The sequence below is a fragment of the Arachis ipaensis genome, chromosome B03, assembly GCF_000816755.2.
Source record: "Arachis ipaensis cultivar K30076 chromosome B03, Araip1.1, whole genome shotgun sequence".
NCBI lineage: Eukaryota > Viridiplantae > Streptophyta > Magnoliopsida > Fabales > Fabaceae > Arachis > Arachis ipaensis.
Window position 1 is genome coordinate 55689130 of NC_029787.2, and position 6783 is coordinate 55695912.

The following is a 6783-nucleotide window of genomic DNA, read 5'->3' on the forward strand; positions in this document are numbered from 1 at the left end:
TACGACGTGCATGTGTCATTTGTGTATGCGCACCTGAACAGAGAGTTGCGTGAGAGACGCGCGGGAGGGGTGCGTGGCGCACAAGCTACACCACGCGTACGCGTGCCTCATGCGTATGCGTCCCCTGCGTTTTTCCCAATCCACGTGAAAGTGTCAGCGACGCGTACGCATGGAATGAAAAATCGACATAAAAGGTGCAATTGAACAGAGAGTTGGGCTCCCCTGGTGCTGGAATCGCGCGAGTGGTCACGCGTACGCGTGCGCGTGACCAACGCTCATGCGTACGCGTGCGCGTGACCAACGCTCACGCGTCAGTGTGCAATTTTAGCCACCCACGCGTACGCGTGGGCGACGCTTACGCGTCGCATGGCTAATTCCATTTTCACACGTATGCGTGATGCGCGCGCACGCGTTACGCCCTGTTTTTCATTTCTTACTTCTTTCTTCTCTCCTTTCTCCTTCTTTCTTCCTCCTTTCTTACTTTCTTCTTCTTCATTTCTTTAACTTCTCATCCTTATTCTCTTTCCTTCTATTTTACTTAATTTATTTGCATACTTTCATTCATTGTATTTTAATCTTGTTCATGTTTTATTTTCTTTTCTAAGTTTATTATTTTACCGTTGGTGTTTATTGTTCTTATTCCACCGTTGTATCTTCTCTTGCATTATTTTGGTGCTTCATGACTTGTCTTATATTGTTGGGCGATATTGTTTATCTGTCAATGCCAATCTTTTCTGATACCTGTGTTCCTTTTTGCATTGACATGAATTTATATTGTCTTTCATTACCTACTATCTCTTCCCCATTGTTGCAATTCTTGCTCTATTGATATGCCATTTGCCTCTACTGCTTTCTCACTTACATGTTGTAGCTACCATGTAGTTGAGACCCTCATTATTTGGCATTAAACCACCCATATTTTATTTGTTTCTTATCTTTATTTCTGGGTTACTTTTCTTCCTTTTTCTCTTCTTTCAGGATAGCCACCGAGAAGGGAAAGAAATAGCTTTTCAATGGGGCAACAGACAAGTCCATCTGCATAGCCTTTGGAGAAAAGCATCAGTTGTAGCCACCCGTCCACTTGTTCATCTTAGCATGCACCGAGGACGGTACAATCTTTAAGTGTGGGGACGTCGATACCGACTTCCGTGGGTTAGTTATTTTCTTTTCAACACCAATGTTTAATTTGTTAGTTATTGCATTTGCGTGTTTGATTGCATGTTTGTTTGATTTTGTGCATATTCTACCACTGCTTGGTTGAAGTGATGAATTCTTTTCCAAGAAATTATTTTATAGCATTTCACTAATTTGAATTAAAATTTTTATTGAACTTGTTTGAAGAAATATTATATTGGAACATGGTTTAGAGCTCGAATAAATAAAACCAGTGAGATTTTGAGCCTATTTGCTTGGTTGCATTTTATCATGTAATATGTTATTTTTGGTGTGTTTTTCCCTTTATAATTGTGATCTTTGTCTTGCTTGATTCTATATTTTCATTGTTTGATGTATGCATGCACTTATATAATTGAGGCCCTTGTTTCACTGAGCTTACATACCCATATGGCCTTACCCTTTCATTATCCTTTGTAAACCAATGTTGAGCCTATTTTACCCCTTTGTTCTTTACTTTAGCACATCATTAACTCTAAGTGTAAAACAATAATGTCCTTAATTTGAATCCTTGGTTAGCTTAGACTAGTGAGAGTGTTCATGAATTAAGTGTGGGGAAATTGGGTTTGGAAATATTTGGTTTGAGAATTGGGTGTTGTGCAAAATGTGAAAGAAAAAAAAAGTTGAGCACATATTCTTGCATTCAATACCTTAATCATATGCATTGAGAAAAGTAAAAGAAAAATATAAAAAAATAGAAAAAGAAAAAGAAAAAAATAAAAAAAAGAAGAAAGAAAAATAATAATAATAAGGGGACAAAATGCCCTAAAGTAAATGGTGGTAGCAATGTATATGAGTTGTACTCAAATTGGGATGCATGAATATGTGATAAACATAGTTAATGGGCAATTAGATTTATGTACTGTGATTACATGGAATGTCTTAGGTTAAGTGAGCAGTTTAGGTTGGTCAAGGATTCAGATTTTAGTCCACATAACCAAATACATTCCTACCTTCACCCTAACACCATTACAACCCTTAAAAGACCTCTTGATATGTGTATTTGTGCATCAAATTATTTGTTGATTGGTAGAAGAAGAGCAAGTCTTAGAAAGCAAGGTTAATAGAGAATTGAGAGAATCAAACCTTAAACACTTGAGTGATTAGAGTGTATACACTTCCGGTGAGGGTTCGATGCTCGATTCTTTGTTCCCGGCTTTCATAAGCTATTTTCTTCGGCAAGTCTATTTGTACTTCATTTTTATTATTTGAATTAGTGAAATGCAGTTCATATTTGTTCTTGAAAGGTTTATTTACTTTTCACCAAGTAGGTAAAAGCATACAGAGGCCTAAATGAGGCGGTTCTAGTTGCGTTAGAAAGCTAACATCCAGGGCTTCATAATGATATACAATTTGCTATAGTTGCCTTGCTGTTAGATGACGCGTACACATGGATAGTGCGGCAGACAAGCGACACGTACGGGTGGGCGACGCGTACACGTGACGGATCCACATGCTGCATGGTGCACGAAATTGTGATCACACTTTTCACAACGCCGCACAACTAACCAGCAAGTGCACTGGGTCGTCCAAGTAATACCTTACGTGGGTAAGGGTCGATCCCACGGAGATTGCCTTCTTGGAGCAAGCTATGGTTATCTTGAAATTTTAGTCAAGATATTAATGATAAAAATGATTTTGTTTATGAAAGGTAAATAACATGAAATAAATGGTACTTGTGATTCAGTAATGAGGAACAGGCTGAGGTTCCAGAGATGCTCTGTCCTCTAAATCTCTGCTTTCCTACTGTCTTCTTCTCCGAACACGCATGGCTTCCTTCAATGGCAAGCTGTATGATCCTCTCGGATGAAAAATACCAGGCACGATCTCTGCACGGCTAATCAACAGTCAGATTTCTCGTCTTGGATGAAAATTTCCAGGTACAGCTACCACATGGCTAATCATCTGTCGGTTCTCACTAGCGTCGGAATAGGATCTCTCTATCCTTTTACACACTGTCTCTGCGCCCAACATTTGTGAGTTTCAAGCTCGTCACAGTCATCCCCTCCCAGATCCTACTAGGAATACCACAGACAAGGTTTAGACTTTCCGAATCCCAAGAATGCTGCCAATTGATTCTAGCCTATACCACGAAGGTTCTAATCTCACAGACTCGGTCCGTGGATCAGAAACCCAAGAGATACGCACTCAAGATGTTGCCCAATGACTACGTTGAGCTCAGATAGAACGAGAGTGGTTGTCAGGCACGCATTCATAAATGTGAGAATAATGATGAGTGCCACGGATCATCATCTTCTCCAGATTGAAGTACGAGTGAGTATCTTAGAATAGAATCAAGCGTGATTGAATAGAAAATAATAGTAATTGCATTAATCCATTGAAACACGGCAGAGCTCCTCACCCCCACCTATGGGGTTTAGAGACTCATGCCGTAGAAGATACAATATGAAATAAAAAATGTCATGAGTTGCAAAATGAATCTCTAAAAGTAGTTTTTATACTAACTAGTAACTTAGGTTTACAGAAAATGAGTAACTAAGTGTAGATAGTGCAAAAATCCACTTCCAGGACCCACTTGGTGAGTGTTTAGGCTGAGCTTTCAAGCTTTCACGTGCATATGCCTAAAGTAGGCATTAAACGCCACCCTGGGTGCCAAAATGGGCGTTTAACGCCAAGAAAGGTGCCAGTTCTGGCATTTTACGCCAGAAAGTTTTTGGCTGGCTTTTAACGCCAGTTTGGGCCATAAAATCTCGGAAAAAGTATGGACCATTATATATTTCTGGAAAGCCCAAGATGTCTACTTTCCAAATCAATTAAGAGCGCTCCAATTGGGCTTTTGTAGCTCCAGAAAATCCATTTCGAGTGTAGGAGGGTCAGAATCCAACAGCATCTGTAGTCCTTTTTCAGCCTCTGAATCAGAGTTTTGCTCAGGTCCCTCAATTTCAGCCAGAAAATACCTGAAATAACAGAAAAATACACAAACTCATGGTAGATTCCGGAAATGTGATTTTTTAATAAAAACTAATAAAAATATAATAAAAAGTAACTAAAATATACTAAAAACTACCTAAAAACAATGCCAAAAAGGGTATAAATTATCCGCTCATCACAACACCAAACTTAAATTGTTGCTTGTCCCCAAGCAACTAAAAACAAAATAGGATAAAAAGAAGAGAAAATACAATAAATTCAAAATATCAATGAAGCTTAGTTCCAATTAGATGAGCGAGACTAATAGCTTTTTGATTCTGAACAGTTTTGGCATCTCACTTTATCCTTTGAAGTTCAGAATGATTGGCATCCATAGGAACTCAGAATTCAGATAGTGTTATTGATTCTCCTAGTTCAGTTTGTTGATTCTTGAACACAGCTACTTTATGAGTCTTGGCCGTGACCCTAAGCATTTTGTTTTCCAGTATTACCATCGGATACATAATTGCCACAGAAACATAACTGGGTGAACCTTTTCAGAATGTGACTCAGCTTTGCTAGAGTCCCCAGTTAGAGGTGCCCAGAGCTCTTAAGCACACTTTTTTTGCTTTGGACCACGACTTTAACCGCTCAGTCTCAAGCTTTTCACTTAACACCTTCACGCCACAAGCACATGGTTAGGGACAGCTTGGTTTAGCCGCTTAGGCCAGGATTTTATTCATTTATGCCCTCCTATCCATTAATGCTCAAAGCCTTGGATCCTGTTTACCCTTGCCTTTTAGTTTAAAGGGTTATTGGCTTTTTTTTCTTTTTCTTGATTTTTTTCGCCATTTTTTTTCAAGCTTTTATTTTTCACTGCTTTTTCTTGCTTCAAGAATCAATTTTATGATTTTTCAGATTATCAACAACATTTCTCTTTTTTTCATTATTCTTTCAAGAGCCAACAATTTAAACATTCATAAACTTCACTATAAAAAATATGCACTATTCAAGCATTCATTCAGAAAACAAAAAGTATTGCCACCACATCAAAATAATTAGATTATTTTCAAGATAGAATTCGAAATTCATGTGCTTCTTGTTCTTTTGCAATTAAAAATAGTTTTTTTTTATTTAAGAAAGGTGAGGGATTCATGAAAAAATTCATAGCTTTAAGATATAGACTCTAAACTTTAATGATCATGTAATAAAAATAAGACATAAAATAAACATAAAAGCAGACAAATAATAATAAAAGAAAGGGAATTAAAGACATAAAAATAAATGGCTCTAATACTAATGCTCATGTAACTCTTAGAATAGGTTTCTAATAATAAAAGTTATCACAGAGTTAGGAATCAACAACCTTGATTTTGAGGGGTAGGTGCTCCTTCAATCTGTGGGACGTTCAACTCTTCAAGGGACAGCTTCTGACGCTTTAGCTCCTGTATCTCGCGCCCTTGTTTCTCTTGTTCTATGAGCATTTTACAGAGCATGCTGTTTTGATTCTGCTGCTCTTCTTTGAGTTGATTCACAGCTTCTTGCAGCTTGGTGACAGATGCTTCTAAGCGGGCCCAATAGTCAAATTGAGGAATTTCTGGGAAGAGCTCATGCGCCCCCCTCTTGATGAGGTTATCTTGAATTTGAGGTCCATCAATCACTTTTTTGGTGATTGGGCATTCAACTGTGATATATTCATCTACACCCATCTGTACCCCGCATCTTTGCATAGCAGACAAATCAAGCTTGGGTAGGCCAATTTGGCCTCAGTGGTTTCCTTGTTTGCAAACAAGTAAATTTCAACAGGGATCAGTTGATGAATCTCTACCTCCTTCCCTAGCATAATACAGTGAATCATCACTGCCCTCTTGACAGTGACTTCAGATCGGTTACTGGTTGGGAATATAGAACGCCCATTGAAATCCAGCCAACCTCTAGCAACTAGTCTGAGATCTCCTCTCTTTAACTGGTTTGGGACACTTTTTGAATTGGTAATCCACTTGGTTCTAGGGAGGCATATGTCCTCTAGAACTTGATCTAGCCTTTTATCCTTGGCCATTCTCCTATTAAAGGACTCTGGATCATCTTGTAGTTGAGGAAGTTTGAGAACTTCTCTCACTTTGTCAAAATGGAAGTAAATAATCTTCTCTCTGACCATAGTCTGAAAGGAGTAGAAAGTGGTTCCCTCTAATCTTTTCTTTTCTTTCATCCACAGATTTGCATAGAATTCCTGGACCATGTTTCTTCCAACATGTATCTTAGGATTAGCCAGGACTTCCCAACCCCTGATTTGAATCTGCTCTTGGATCTCCGGGTATTCATCTTCTTTCAGATTGAACCTAACTTCCGGGATCACTGATCTTCTGCACACAATTTTGAAATAATGGTCTGCATGTTCTTTGGTGCAGAAGTTCTCATGCATCTAACGTGGTTTTGGATTGCTTTCTTTCTTGTCTCTTGAAGCGGTTTGTCTTCCTTTGGGTGCCATGAGATTGGTTTGTTTTAACTCAGGGATCATGGAAATCACACCAAACTTAGAAATTTGCTTGCCCTCAAGAAAAATAAAAAGAAAGAAGATGAATAGATGGAGAGAAGGATTCAAATGATGGAGTAAAGGGGATGGCCGAATGTATAAATAAAGGGGATGGAGGGAATGGGTTCGAATTTTTAGAAAAAGATATGATTTGAAAGATATGATTGATAAAAGATAAACATGATATAAAAAAGAGAATATTATTT